The sequence below is a fragment of the Hippopotamus amphibius genome, chromosome 3 (assembly GCF_030028045.1).
Source record: "Hippopotamus amphibius kiboko isolate mHipAmp2 chromosome 3, mHipAmp2.hap2, whole genome shotgun sequence".
NCBI classification, from domain to species: Eukaryota; Metazoa; Chordata; class Mammalia; order Artiodactyla; family Hippopotamidae; genus Hippopotamus; species Hippopotamus amphibius.
Genome location: NC_080188.1, coordinates 99,231,459 through 99,247,285, shown reverse-complemented (window position 1 = coordinate 99,247,285; position 15,827 = coordinate 99,231,459).

Below are 15,827 nucleotides of genomic sequence, written 5' to 3'. Positions count from 1 at the left end.
ATGCTGCCTGGACCCCTGGAAGGAAGGAAGGAAGGAGGGAAGGAGGGAAGGAAGGAAGGAAGGAAGGAAACGGGGAACCTGGACCCCCCAGCCTGAGCCCTCGTGCCCGGCCTTGTCCCCCCTCCCCAAAGGCTTAGCTCTCAATCTGTGCCCTGGGCCGGAGCTTGGATACCTTCATGGCTGGCACAACCCTCTGCCTGCCCTGGGTGGCGGGGACCCTGCAGTCCCAGTCCCCATGCGGGGCGGGCCCTCGCCCCCCCTCCCCGCCCTCGCCCCCCCTCCCCCCCCCCACGTGCGAGCAGCCTGGGCTTCTGGGCCCTCTATCCCTTCAAGCTTCCAGGTTATCATCCGGCCCCCCAACCCCCACCCCGGAAGGAGCACTCCGAGTGGCACGCAGTGTGCGCTCAATCAGTGCACCCGGAGAGCGAGGGGAGGACAGCTGCCCGCATGGCCCGATGCTGCCCTGTCCCCCCACCCCCACCCGCAGCGCCATCCTCGGGCAGGGCTGGCCGTGGTGGCCAGCAGGGTCTCGGGATTGAGACATCCCGGATGTGGACCGCGGAGCCCAGCCTGTTTGCTCAGCGAGTTTACCCCTTCACAGTTGAGAGAGCCGAGAACAGAAGAAGAAGGAAGCAAGGCGCAAGGCTGCCGGGAAGGAGGGCAGGGGCCAGGCCTCCTGGGGCTCGGGGAGGCTGCAGCAAAGTGCCAGAGACCTGCCCCGCCTGGGGCGCACCCTGTCCGGCGCTCAGCCCGCAGAGCCCGCAGGCGGACGCGATCCCACCCGCAGAAAAGACCCCTCACCCCCCAGGGCCCGGAGCGTGCTGTCCGGGCCAGTGCCTCAGCCGTGTTGGAAGCCCCTGGAGGGGGTCGTCCCCGAGGCTCGGGCGCCTTCTCTGCTGACCCCTCCCTGCTGACCCACCTCCCACCGCAGTAGTGCGGGGCCAGGGCCACGGGCACTGGGGTACATCAGGTCTCAGGCATTTATTGAGCGCTGGCCGTTGGCCCAGTTCCACACCGCACACTGTGGAGGGTCCAGGAGGATGGGGCACATGGCCCTGGGGGTCTAAGGCCTGGCTGGCTCTAGGCCTGCGCAGGGCTCCCCCCAGGGCTTTCTGGGGCTGCAGGCCTCCTGCACCTGCTCCGCCTGCTCCCCAGAGCGCCAGGCCTCTGCGGGGAGTGGAAACCCCCACTCCTCAGATGGGGTCTCCGCCGCCCTGGTCTACGCCCAGGGAGTGTCAGGGAGGGGCAGATCAGGCTCCACCTGGGCATCCTGGTCCCCAGAGCGCCCCCCTCTGTGAGAAGGGCTGTGCCCACTCCCCTAACCCTGCCCCAGGGCTGCAAAAATGTGCAGACCCTCCCCCAGCAAGCCCCTGCCCTGTGTGAAGACCAAGACCCCCAGCGTCTTCTACTTCTTCCTGGTCTTCACATAAACCCCTTTCCTTGCCCGTTTCCTCTCTCCCTCCCTCCCACCCTCCTTCCCTCCTTCCTTCCTGCCTCTAGCAAATTCTGATGAGCCCCTAGGGGTACTGCCCTTGGCCCTGGGGATTTGACATGGCCAAGGAGAAGAGAGGTCCCCTTTGGAGCTCACAGCACACCTGGCCGTGTAGGGGAGTGTAAGAGCTTTGAAGGAACCAAAGCTGTGTGTGGGGTGGGGATGACATTGAGCTGAAGGAAGGGGAGGAGGGAGCCCTCTGCAAATTAGGGAACAGCAGGTGCAAAGGCCCTGGGCAGGGAGGAATGTGGCCCGTTGCAAGGTCTGAAGGCACCTGGTGTGGCTGGTACTGGGACACCTGCAAGAGGGGAGCTGGATTTGGGGTAGACAAGGTTGGACGAGGGGAGGAGTTGGGGTTCACTCTGAATTTGGGGGGTACAGGTTACTGGAACATTTAAAGCAAGGAAACCATAGGGTTTGTTTTTTGTTTTTTGTTTTTTTCTTGTCTCTGTAGTATAATGTACATAACACGAAACTTACCATTTTGAGTGTACATTAATTGGCATTAAGTACATTCACGATGTTGTGCAACAATCACCACCATCATCTTAGAACTTTTTTTTATCATCCCAAAGAGACTCTGTACCCATTAAACAACTCCCCCTCCATCCCCCAGGCCCTGGCCCCCTCCATCCTGCTTTCAGTCTCTGTGAATTTGACTCTTCTAGGTCCTCACGTGTGCAATCGTACGGTGTTTGTTCTCTTGGGACTGAGGTATTCACATTGCACAATGTCTGTAAGGGTCATCCACATGGTATCCTGTGTCAGAATTTCCTTTTTTAAGGCTGCATAATACTCGATTGTATGAATACACTACGTTGTTTTCATCCATTCAGCCGCTGATGGACATTTGGGCTGCTTTCACCTTTCGGCTGTTGTGAGTAAGGCTGCTATCTACACGATGGTGGAAATGCAGGAGTCCCTGCTTTCAATTCCTTTGGGTACATACCTAGCAGTAGAATTGCTGGATCATATTGTAAGCCTATGTTTAACTTTTTGAGGAATCACCAAGCAACAGAAGCATTTTACATTCACGGCAACAGTGCACAAATGTGCCAGTTTTGCCACATCCTTGCCAACACTTGTTATAGCCCGTCTTTTTTCAAAACAGCCATCCTAACAGGGGTGAAGTGGTACCTCACCACATCTCTAATGGCTACTAATGTTGAGCATCTGTTCACCTGCTAATTAACTGTTTGCATACCTTTTTTGGAGAAATGTCTGTTCAAGTCTTTTGCTCATTTTTCAGTTGGGTTGTTTTTGTTGTTGTTGAGTTTTAGGAGTTCTTAAGATCCTGAATATTAATCCCTAATCAGATATACGATTTGCCAATATTTTCTCCATTCTGTGTATTGTCTTCTCACTCTCTTGATAATATCTTTTGATGCAAAAATGTTTTAATTTTGATGTAATCCAATTTATCGATTTTCTTTTGCTGCCTGTGCTTTGGGGTCATATCCAAAAATCATTGCCAAGCAACATCACAAGGATTTTTCCGTGGTTTTCTTCTAAGAATTTCATAGTTTTAGCTCTTACATTTAGGTCTTTGATCTATTTTGACCTAATTTTCATATATGGTGTCAGATAAGAGTCCAACTTCACTCTTTTGCATGTGGATATCCAGTTTTCCCAGCACCATTTGTTGAAAAGACTCCTTTCCCCCACCGAATGGTCTTGGCACACTCATCAAAAACCAGCTGACTGGGTGTGCCAGGGCTTATTTCTGTGCTATCTGTTCTATTCCATTGGTCTACATGTCTACAGGACCACAGTGTTTGGAGTACTGTAGCTTTGTAATAAGTTTTGAAATCAGGAAGAATGAGTCTTCCAACCTTGTTCTTTTTCAAGAGTATTTTGACTATTCCTTTAAGATTCCATGTGCATTTCTGGATGGATTTTTCTATTTCTGCAAAAACACCATTGGGATTTTGTTAGGGATCACATAAAATCTGTAGATCTCTTTGGGTAATATTGTTGTCTTATCAGTATTAAGTCTTCAAATCCATGGATATGAGATGTCTTTCTACTTCTTTATGTATTCTTTAATTTCCTTCAGCAGTGTTTTGTAACTTTCATTGTGCAAGTCCTTTGCCTCCTTGGTTAACTTTAATCCTAAGTATTTTATTATTTTTGATGCTATTGTGAATGAAATTATTTTCTTAATATCCTCTTCGGGTTGTTCCTTGCTAGCATATAGCAACTTGCTGAATTCATTTATTAGCTCTGTCTTAGTCCCTTTGGCTGCTATAACAAAATGCCATATACTGGGTTGTTTATGAAGAACAGAAATCTATTTCTCATAGTTCTGGAGAGTGGAATTCAGCCAGCGTGATTGGGTTCTGGTGAAAGCCCCCTTCCTGGTTTCAGACTACCCACTTCTTGCAGTCACCAGAGGCTAGGGATCTCTCTGGAACCACTTTTGTAAGGCACTAATCCCATTCATGAGGGCTCCACTCTCATGACTTAAGCACCTCCCAAAGGCCCCACCTTCTAATACCATCACCTTTGAGGGTTAGAATACCAAAAAATGGATGTTGGAGGGAAACATTCACACCATAGCAAACTTGAGTAGTGTTTGGTGGAATTTTTAGAAATTTCTACATATAAGATCATGTCATTTGTGACCAGGGATAGTTTCTTTATTTTCCAATCTGGGTGCCTTTTACTTCTTTTTCTTGCCGAATTGCTTTGGCTCGAACTTCTAATACTGTGTTGAATAGAAGTGGTGCATGTATGCATCATTGTCTTTTCCTGATTTTACAGGAAAAGCTTTTGTCTTTCACCATTGAGAGTGATGTTAGCTGTGGGCTTTTCATATATGGCTTCATTACATTGAGAGAATGTCCCTCTAGTCTTAGTTTGTCGATTTTTTTTTTTTTAAATCATGAAAAGGTAGTGAATTTTGGCAAATTCTTTTTCTGCTTTAATTGAGATGTGGGTTATTGCCTCTTCAATCTATTCATGTGGCGATTAGTTGTGGCTCACAGACTTAGTTGCTCCACAGCATGTGGGATCTTCCCGGACCAGGGATCGAACCTGTGTCCCCTGCATTGGCAGGTGGATTCTTAACCACTGCTCCACCAGGGAAGTCCTGTTGGGAGGTTTTTAATTACTGATCTGATCTCCTTACTAGTTAAAGGTCCATTCAGTCTGTCTATTTCTTCATAAATAAGTTTTGTAGACTCAGTGTTTCTAGGAATTTGTCCATTTCTTCTAGTTTATCAAATTCGTTGGCATGCAATTTCTCATACTATTCCCTTTAATCATAGTTTTTAGTATTATTTGTATTATATTTATTTCTTTGTGATTTTAAGCATTTGTGGTTTTATTCTTTAATATTCTATATTGCCCTTGTTAGATTACACCTTCATATTCACAGAACACTATAAACTAATGCCAGTAATAATAATATTGTGATACAAAAGATCCTGAAAACTTTTTTTAAACTGTTTTGAGCAACCATACATGGTATTGTATTTTATTTCATTTTATTGAAGTATAGTTGACATACAATGTAATACAGTTTACAGGTGTACAACACAGTGATTTCCAAGTCTTTAATGTTATGCTTCATTCATAGTTATTAGAAAATATTGGCTACATTCCCCATGTTGTACAATATATCCTCATAGCTTATTTATTTTATACATAATAGTTTGTACTCTTAATCCCCTACCCCTATCTTGTCCTCCCCACTTCCTACTTCCCACTGGTAACCACAGTTTGCTCTCCCATCTATGACTCTGTTTTTTTGTTATTGTTGTATTCACTAGTTTGTTGTATTTGTTTGTATTCCACATATAAGTGATATCATACAGTATTTGTCTTTCTCAGTCTGACTTATTTCTGTTTACCCTCCAAGTCCATCCATGTTGTTGCAAACCTTTAATCATATTTGTTTCTATAAAATTAACAGTAATGCCCCTTTCATTTCTGATTTTAAAATTTGATTCTCCTTTTTTTTTTTTTTTGTCCAGTTCATTTAGCTAAATGTTTGTCAATTTTTTTGACCTTGTCAAAGAACCACCTTTTGGTTTAGTTGACTTTGTTTTTTTTCTATTCTGTATTTTACTTATCTCTGCTCTAACCTTTATTTTTTCCTTCCTTCTGCTAGCTTTGAGTTTAGTTTTCTCTTCTTTTTATAGTCCTTTAAGGTGTAAAGTTAGGTTGTTGGTTTGAGATCTTTTTTCTTTTTTAATGTAGGTTTCACAGCTATAAATTTTCCTCCCAGCACCTCCTTTGCTGAATCTCCTGTTTAGGTATGTTTTGTGTGTGTGTGGTTTTTTTTGTTTGTTTGCTTTGTTTTGTTTTGCTTTTCATTCATCTCTAAGGATTTTCTCATTTCTTATTTGACCTATTCGTTGTTTAAGAGTCTGTTGTTTACTTTCCACGTATTTGTGAATTTTACAACTTTCCTTCTATTATTGATTTGTAGCTTCATTCCTTTATGGTTAGAAAAGATACTTTGTATGATATTAATCTTTTAACATTTACTAAAACTTGTTTTAGAGCATAACAATTAGTTTATTGTGGAGAATATCCCATGTGCACTTGAGAAAATGTGTATTCTGCTGTTGATAGGTAGAGTGTTCTGTATACATATGTTAGGTGTAGTTGGTTTATAGTCTTCTTCAAGTCCTCTATTCCATTATTGATCTTCTATCTTGCTGTTCTGTACATTATTGAAAGTGTGGCGTTGAAGTCTCCAACTGTTATTAGTAGTTTTGTTACCTAGCTCTCCTTTCAAGTTGGCCAATGTTTGCATCATATATTTGGGGACTATATTGTTTGATGCATGTATCTTTACAATTGTTATATATTGTTGAACATTTTCTTTTATCAATAAATAATACCCTTCTTTGTCTCTTATAAACTTTTATAAAAAAATTCTATTTTGTCTGATCTTAGTGTAGCCACTTCAGCTCTGTTTTGGTTGCTATTTGCATGGAATATCTTTTTCCATGCTTTCACTTTCAACCTATCTGTGTCTTCAGTTCTAAAGTGAATCTCTTGTGGACAGCATATAGTTGGATTGCTGTTTTTTTTTTTTAATCAATTCTGCCAATCTCTGCCTTCTGAATGGAGAGTTTAAGTTGATTTGCATTTAAAGTGATTAATGATAAGGATGGACTTCTGCCATTTTGCTATCTGTTTTCTGTGTGTCTTCTACATTTTTTTGTTCCTCATTTCCTCCATTACTGCTTTCTTTTGGGTTGATATTTTGTAGTGACAAATACTGATTCCTTTCTTATTTCTTTTTGTATATATTATGTAGATATTTTCTGTGTGGTTATCATGCCATTACATATGGCACCCTAAAGTGAAAACAGTCTAATTTGAATTGATACCAGTTTAGTTTCATTTGCATACAAAAGTCTTATCCCATATAGCTCCATCCCCTCCTTATGTTATTGTTGTAACAAATTAAACCTTTATGCCTCGTGTGCTAATAACAGATTTATAATTATTTTAATGCATTTATCTTTTAAATCATAAAAAAATAAAAGATAGAGTTAGAAACAAAAATTACAGTAATACTTGCTTTTATATTTGCCCTCTTATTTAGCTTTATTGGAGATCTTTATTTTCTTATAGAGCTTTGATTTACTGTCTAGTGCCTTTTCCTGTCAAACTGAAGGGCTTCTTTTAGCAATTCTTACAGAGTAGGTTTAGTGGTAATGAACTCCCCCAGTTTTTGTTTATCTGGAAATGTCTTAATTTTGCTCTCATTTTCAAAGGACAGCTTTGCTAGATATAGAATTATTGGTTGATCATTTTTTCTTTCACCACTTCAAATGCATCATTCAGTGCCTTAATGACTTGCTGATGATAAATCAGCTGATAATCTTATCGAGAATGACTTGTATGTGGCAAGTCTCATTTCTTTTGCTGCTTTTGAGATTTTTTCTTTGACTTTTCACAGTTCAGTTATAACAGATGTCAGTGTGGATCTCTTTGAGTTTATCCTACCTAGAGTTTGTTGAGCTTCTTGGAAGTGTTCAGCCATTATTTCTTCACATAATATTTTTGCCCTTTTCTCTTCTCTGCAGGGACTCTCATTATGCATTTGTTGACCCACTCTATGATGTCTGACAGGTCCCTTAGGCTCTATTCCCTTTTCTTCACTCTTTTTTTTTCCTGCTCCTCAAATTTTATAATTTCAACTGTTCTGTCTTCAAGTTCACTGAATCTTTCTTCTGCTTGCTCAAGTCTGCTATGGAGCCCCTCTAGAGAATTTTCCACTTCAGTCACTGTACCAGAATTTCTGTTTTTAAAAATAATTTCTATCTTTGTGTTCTCATTTGTACATACATCACTTCCCTGATTTCCTATGGTTTGTGTCCATGTTTTACTTTAACTCTTTGAGCACACTTAAGGCAGTAGCTTTAAAATATTTGTCTAGAAAGACTGATGTCTTGACCTGCCTATAGATGATTTCTGTAAATTTATTTTGCTTCTTTGAATGGGCCATATTTTCTTGCTCTTTGTAAACCTTGTGGTTTTTTTGTTGACAACTGGGGAGTTGACTCATAATATGGTAACTCTGGAAATCAGATTCTCCCTTTTCCCAGTGTTTGCTATTCTTTTTCTTTTCTTTTCTCATTGTTGTTGTTGTTGAAGGATACAGTGGTCCATTTGTTTTGAGACTTTTCCAAAGTTTTAGTTTTTACAAAGGCTATTCCTTGTTGTGTGTGGTCACTGAATCTCTGTTCATTTAGCTTGTGGTCAGCGTTTGGGCAGAGTTTCCTTGAGTAGCAGGAACTTTCCAAGTCTTCACATCCTGACTCTGTCCTTCAGCACTTGGTAGGCTTGCTCTGAGCCCAAGAGGAAATCTTGCCTGGGCGTGAGTGTGCTCTTTCTAAATCCCTGCATGTGTGTGGCTGCTTTTGAATGTCCTAAGTTCTCAAAAAGTCCTACCTCAACTCCCCCAAGCTTTAGATGGTCCATTTTATGTTTCCAACTGTAAAATAATCTCTTGCCCCAGGAGTCTGTGGGTCTGTAATTACCTCTCAGTTTTATGAGCAGTGTCTGCGACTTTTGCCACTGGAATTCCAAGTTAAGCAAGACAGAGATGTGTGCCTTGCATCATTCCTTCACAAATCCACCAGATGTTCACAACAACTTGCTAATATGGTATTCTCTGATCCTTCTGGTTTGGGATAGGTGAGGGGAATGGAACTGGGTTAGCAATTCAAGACCAAAACTGCCTCTGCACTGGGGATGGGCAAGGATGAGTAAAAATGCCACAAAACTTTCCTGCCTTCTGAAGATGCCACAAAACTTTCCTGCCTTCTGAAAATGCCACAAAACTTTCCTGCCTTCTGGATTGGACATTAGCTTAGTTGCTGTAAACCTCTGACTGTTTTCTAGAGCTCTGACAAAGTTAGTCCAGACAGTTTCTCCTTGTCTTTTTCAATGTTTCTGTGGAAAAAGAGATCTTAGAGTTTCCCAGCCCACCACAGTGTCGTGCTGAAAATACAAGTTTATGAGACTAAATTGATTTAAATGAATACACGAAAAATAAATAAATGGGAGAGAAGAGAAAGCTCTTCCTACTGCAGAATACAGCTAAGAAGAGTGGACGTGATTAGAAAAGCATCAGTGGGTGCTAACACTAAGGGGAGTGGGACCCTTATGTGGTCCCCAAGCATCTCCCACAGCACCCTTATTAATTCCAAGTGGAGAAATAGCTGCTTTCCAGTGGAAAACCTGAGAGACCCACCCTAAGCTAAAGTGGACTCCCAGTGGTGAGTCCAACCGACATCACGTGCCTCCAGGTATGAGGCACTGAGAAGGACATAGCTTCACTCCTGCTAAGTGTGTACTCCAACCTCGGCATGAGGAAGCCACAGACAGACCCAGATTTGGGGGTGCTGCACCAAGTAACCGGCCCACAAGCCTCAAAAAGGGCGAGGTCAAGAAGCCCAGAGAAAGGCCAGGAACAGATCCCAGGTTAAAGGTGACTAAGGAGGCAGCGCTCACGTGACACCCATTCCTGGGTCAGACCCCAGACTGAGAGGAACGGACATGAGCAGGACCAGCGAGGGCTTTAGCGGCCTGAGGACCGCGGGTAGACGGCGGTGCTACATTATGATGGACCCACCCTATTCCTGGAAGACACAACCCCGTCTATTTAGGGTGAAGGAGCAAGCTTCTTAAACTCCAGTTGTACAGAGAAAATATGTAGACACAGAGAGAGGGGAGGGCCAGCACAGCACAGCCCAAGAGCAAACAGTACAGCAAAGGGAGCAAAATACAAACTCTGAAGAATCTGGGCTAAAGGCAGACAGGAGTTCTTTATACTATTTCTGCAACTTATCCATAAGCTGGAAATCGTAACCAAAAGCTCCCCAGAAAGCTCCATGGTGGCTGTGATTTCGAGAATGGACTAGAGGGAGGCTGGGGGTACCACTGCAGCTGGACGTGGCAGGGACACAGTGGTGAGGTGGGGGAGAGCTAAGGGGAAAGGGGGAGGGGGAAGAAATAGGGGAGAGCAGGGGAGGGGCAGGCACCCTATCTTCTGGGCACAGCCAGCCTGAGCAGGGGCCCCATGACGTGGCAGGTCCCCAGGCAGGTGCAAGAGGCACCTCCCCGCACCCCTCCCCCTCCTCCCTCTCCACCCCTTGCCCTCCTCCTCCCCAGCCCTGTTGAACGTCCTGGAGAAGCAGCACCCCCAAACAGGGCCAGGGTCTTGGGGAGGGTCACAGGGCCCCCCTGAGGGGGCAGAGCCTGGGCGAGGGGCAGGCGTGGCCCAGCGTGAGCAGGCAGATGTGGACAGAGGACAAGGTCAGGCCCCCGGGCCCACGTTTGCTCAGGATTAAGACAGCGTGAGGGAGAGTAAACAGCATGGGCGGGATGTCCTGGTCGCTGGCAGAGATGACCAGGTGTCAGTGGGCATCGTGCCGTCCTCCCTCCAGGAGCCCGTGTTGACGCAGCACTGCAGGCTGGCAGAGGGGCCCCCACGTGGCCCCATGCGGCCCAGCCAGTGCTGAGGGGGCGCCTGGCCCTGAGGCCGTGCTGGCCGGTCATCTGCACCCAGGCCCCGTCTGCTGCCCTCTCCCACCGGCCTCAGGGCCCCAGCGATGGCCAGTGAGGTCACCAGGGGATACACCACCATCCTGGGCCATGCCACCCTCATCTGGACTCAGGCCTTGGAATGGAGGAGGCCAAGCGGCAGGGCACAGCCCCCCAGCAGGACCCAACCCTCTTGGGGGTCACAGGCCCAGGCCTGATCTGTGACCTCCGGAGGCTCCCCTGCCCTGACTTCACTCTGCTGCGTGTTCTTGGGGAGGCTGAAGGGGTTCCCTCAGGTCTGGGTATCTTGTTCCTGTTCTGTCAGGGACCCTGCCTCCCCCCAAATCTGGGATGCGGCCGATGTGGTAAGTGGCGGGGGGACACCCCAGCGATGGGTGAACTTGAACTCTGAACTGTAACAGGAGGGGGGTGGCTCACGGGGCGGGGGGGAGTCCTGGTGGCCAGGAACGGCCCCGAGGGGTGAGCTGGACTAGCGGTGGGGGGAGTGGGGGGTCGGATGGAGGCCACTCGGGTGCCCCAGCCCACGGAGGGGGGTGCTGGAGGCGCCTCTCCGCGTGTGCCCCCCCAAAACGTCTGCCCAGCAGAGCTGCTGCCAGGCCCACTCGGAACACAGGGCGGCTCCGAAGGGACCTCACTGGCCAGCAGGATGGGGGGCCGGAGGGGGGCAGCACTGGCTGGAGCCCCTCGCCCACAGCCCCTGCCCCGGACCCCTTCCCCAGGAGGCTGCCTTGCCTCTGGAGGAGGGGCTTCTGCCGAGCAGAGCAGCCCCCGCCCTCTGTTTGCCCGGTGCCCCCCCATGCCCCACGTCCACGTCTGCACGCCAGGCCAGGGACTGTGGGGGTGACGCACACACCCAGGTGCAGGGTGAGCAGAGACACAGGTGCCAAACTAGCAGCTGTGGCTGGAGAGACATGCCCAGGGCAGCTGTGTGCAGAGCCTGGAGGAGAGGGCTGGGAGGGAGGGCCCGTGGCCTCTTGGGCTGGCACAGGTGCTGTCCCTGGGGAGTGGGGCTTCGCCTGCAGCAGCGGCCCTGCTCCCTCGCTCTCGGCAGGGCCAGCGTGCCACTGGTTTCACACACCCTGAACGGTCCTCACGTGGCATCGTGGAGGCTCGGCTGTCAGCTGAGGACGGAGCGTGGATGCAGACAGCAGGAGACAGAGACCCAGTCCCAGGGATGGAGCCCCAGGCCCCACGTCCTGAGGCAGGAGGGGATCCTGGAAAGGATGAGTCTGGAGACAGGGTGGGAAGTCCCTCCACCAAGGGCTCAGCTTGGGGCCTGTGAGGCTGAGTCTGGGGTCCACAAGGCCTAGGCCCCTCCTCTCACCTGGGGGACCGTCTCCAGACACCCAGGCTGCCGTGGGGCCTCTGGCTCTGTAGACACTCGGTGCCCCCGGGGCTGGCTTCCCTGGTGGAAGCAGGAAGGGCCGGGGCCCAGGGCAAGGAGGGGCACCTGGGAGAGGCTGGGTGGGAAGCAGGGCCACCTCGCAGCCCCGGGGGTTTCTGGCCCCTCATGGCCTCCGGTGGGCTGGGTCCCCTGCCCAGAACGGTCTCCTGAAGTGGGCAGCACCTGCAGACAGGCTGTGACCCCCTAGGCGCCCCACCTGCTCCCCACTGCATGGGGGTGGGGGGCTGTGGCACTCACATGACAGGGTGGCCCTGAGCTTGGTGTGGGTGCTGGGGTCCCCTCGGGGCCTGTCAGCTGGGGAGTGGGGGCCCCAACTTCCCTGAGCCCTGCGTGGGGGAGGGGAGGTTCCCATCCAGCTGCACAACTCCGACCTGACCCAGGGACCCCCCGGCCTGCCCTATCCCGGGCGCCCCTTGCGGCAGCTGGACCTCCGGGGTGGGTCCTGGGGGGTCCCTAAGTCCCAGGCTGATCACTGGTGGCGCAGAGCCCCGGGCTCCCCATTAGACACATGTCTGATCATCTGATCATGCTGGATGTCCGAGTCCTGGGCTGGTTTTTTGTCTTCGCTTTTGTTTGCAGCTCTGGGCGTCTTCCTGGTCCCTCTGTCCGTCCTTGCTTGGCCCCAGGAACCATGCTTTTTGGAACCTCAACCTTAAACACGTTTTCCTCAGGAGGCAGGACTCAAGGGCTTTACGATGGTAACACGCTGATGTTTTATTTTTATTCTATTCTGTGAAGAAATAACAGCCAGGTGTGGCCTCTGGGTGGGTGCTATGAGCTGCAAGAGAGGCACGGCGCAGACAGCGACCCCGTCTCGGTCACCAGGAGCCACGGAGTTCATGTCGGCAAAGCCGAGGGCTGCACGAGCATCTGGTGTCTTACATCTAGAGGAAGGGCTCCCTCCCCACTTTCCGTCCCAGAGCCAGCCTCCCACAGCCTGGCCGCAGGGTCCTCCCCTGTGAGGTCTCAGGTCTCCTGGAGCCCAGGGCAAGGACACCTTCCTCCCCTCCCCTCCCCTCCCCTCCCCTGCCTTCCTCTGCCTTCCCCTCTCCTCCCCTCTCCTCCCTTTCTTTTCCACCTGCATGCATTCCCTTGATAATCTCCCAAACTGTAAAGCTGAAGCTCCAGCTTCTCCCATCTTTACCGCCCGGGGGTAAGGCAGGCTCCGGCCCTGCCCCTGACCCCCGCGTCCACCTGCCCGCCTGACCTCTCCACGTCAGGCGGGCGTCTAATGGTCAAACACTGTGTTCCACCCAAGCTCCCACCCACCCCAACCCCCTTCCTCAGCCACACCATCCTCCCCCCACCATGGAGGGGTCCGGTCGGTTCACCCCCACTCCACACCCGGTCCATCGTCGACCAGCCACCTTCACCTCTGACCCACCTCCCGGCCCAGCCCCCAGCTTGCGTCTCCCCTCAGCCCGAGTGTCCGTCCTCACCCAGCAGTGGGGTCTGAAGGACAAGGCAGAGTTCCAGCACCCCGGCCGGTGCCCCGGCACCCCTCACTCAGTGCTGAGGCCTGGTCTGGCCGACCTTGAGGCCCACTCGGCCTGGCCCAGCCGCCCTCCAGCCCCCTCTTCTCGCCCACCGCGGGCGCACCCGCTTCCTGGCAGCTCTGACCTCCTATCCTGCCAGCCTTGCCGGGGCACCTTCTGCCAGATGTGCCTGGGCTCCCTCCCTCCCTCCCATGCCCGCCACTGAGTGGGACCCCACCCCAACTTCCTAGCAGAAAGGGGTTTTCTGCTTACTCCCCCGAGGCACTAACACGTGGCCTCATTCCCAGTGATCCCCGGTGGCCTGGCCCCTGCGTGCAGCTCATGGCAGGTCCCGGGCCGCCACGAGGCACAGCTCCGGGTGCAGCCCTGGCTCCAAGGTTGCTGCCGCCCTTCTGCTCTTTATCACAGCTGACCGGGATATCAGAGTACCTTTGACGTCTATGCAGACCCTGCAGTGACTCTGCCAACTTCCTCTGAAGATTCCTGTGTGATGGCCTGAGCCCCACATGTCCCTGCAGGGTTGGCTGTGAAATGCCAGCCCACTGCCCAGGGCCCAGGTCAGAAGAGGTCAGACCTGTGGCCCGCGTGTGCCCAGGACCAGGCCGGCCGCTGCCGCCCCGGCTCTGGCCTCAGACCAAGCTGCCCTCTGCGGTGGGCAGGGGCCAGGGTGAGAGTCCAAATGTCCCTGGGTGGGCGGGCATGCTGGGGGCAGAGGTCAGGAGGGGGCCGGGACCCTGCCTGCCCACCACAGTCACAGGCTCCCCGGTGTCCACTGTCCCTGTCATGTCCTTCCTTGGCTCCAGGAGCCCCCAGCGCACTTAACCTGGGCAGAAGCCACCCCCAACCTCGTTTCCCAAGCATAAGGGTGGACGCCCCTTCCTCATCTGGCTGGGGCAGGACCCAGATCTGAAAGGATGCCCCCCCCAAGGCCAGACTCCACGGGGCCACAGGCGGTGGGGCGTAAGCTGCCCAGGCCAGCCCTGGCCCAAGGCTGCTTCTGGCCCCGTGTCCCCACCCCAGCATCCTGGAGAGGGGGGGCCCAAGCACAGCCTGGAGGAGCCGCCTGGCCCTGCGGGCAGAGCCCTGGAGGCCTTGGTGGGCCACACCCAGCTTTGTCGCTCTTCCTGGCCCCACCTGGCCAGGGCTGCGTGTTTGGGGTGGCAGCGGGACCCATTATCTGGTTACTCCTGCTGCCTGGTCACAGTTCCAGGCAGGGGAGGGGTGTGCACTCCCCGGGGGGTGGGGGATTAGTCACTGCGGTGGCGCCCATCCCAGCCAGAGAGGAAGAGGCGGCACCCTCCAACACCCGAGCCCCTCAGGGGGCAGTGGCACTGATTAGGGTGCCCCCTGCGGCTGTGGGGTCAGCTGGTCACTGGGGCAGCAGCTCTCAGGGCCAGAGGGCCGAGGACTTCCTGCTCCCAAGGAGAGTGTCCCATGGAGGCGGCAGTGAGCTCCCTGCCCCCACCTCGTGGCCACATCTGTCTGCCTCCCCCTTGGCCCGTCTCCTGGGCCCAAGGGGTCGTGGGTCACAGCTGCGGGAGCCCCTCAGCCCCGACCTGGTCTCTGTCAGGAGGGGTCAGGTTGTGAGGTCAGCTCCACTGCCTATGTGGCCGGAGCAAACAGCCAGGCCAGGCGGGCAGTTGGGTGGCTGGACCGGGGCACCGGGCCCTTGGTGCTCAGGATGGGCCGGATGGGGTGGAGTGAGTGACGCCAGCTGGGCGGGGGTGTGTAAACTGTAAAGGGCGATCCTCACTTTCATCCAGGATCCTCACGGTCCTGCTGGCCTGAGGGGCGGCCCAGCCTCCGGGGACCTAGGCCGCCTCCCCAGACCCCTGAGCATCCCGCATCCCGAGCGCAGGCCCTGCAGCGGAGCCAGGATCACTGTGCTGCCACCTTGTGGCCGCCACAGGGATTGCAGCCGGGCCCTGGCGATGGGAGTTTGCTGTCCCCAGATCCCCCTCAGCCTGGGCCTGGTTCTTGTGACCAAGGCAGCGTGAGGTGGACGCAGTGGGCATCTCACTCCAGGATCCGCGGTGGGGATGTGGGGACGTGAGTCCAGCTCCCTGTGTTTCTACGGCAAGATGCCCTCCCCGGGCATCAGTTCCCGCAGGTCTGCGAGCCCGTGTTGTGGGGGACAGGTGGCGAGGCGTCCGCGTCCTGCTCTGCAGCCATGCCTGGCCTCTTGAGCCCACTGCCCAGTGTCCACAGGCCCCTGAGGCCCTCTCTGTCTCAGCAAAGGGACCTCAGATGCATCGAGCTGCGGGAAGCCCGGCAGGACCATGAGCCCCGGGGTGACCCTGCCGGCCAGCACTGGGCAGCCTGGCAGCCCCGCCCCGTCAGGGTCCAGGCCAGGCTGGCCTCCCAGCTATGGCTGGGGTCAGCTGGCCGGCGCCTGGCC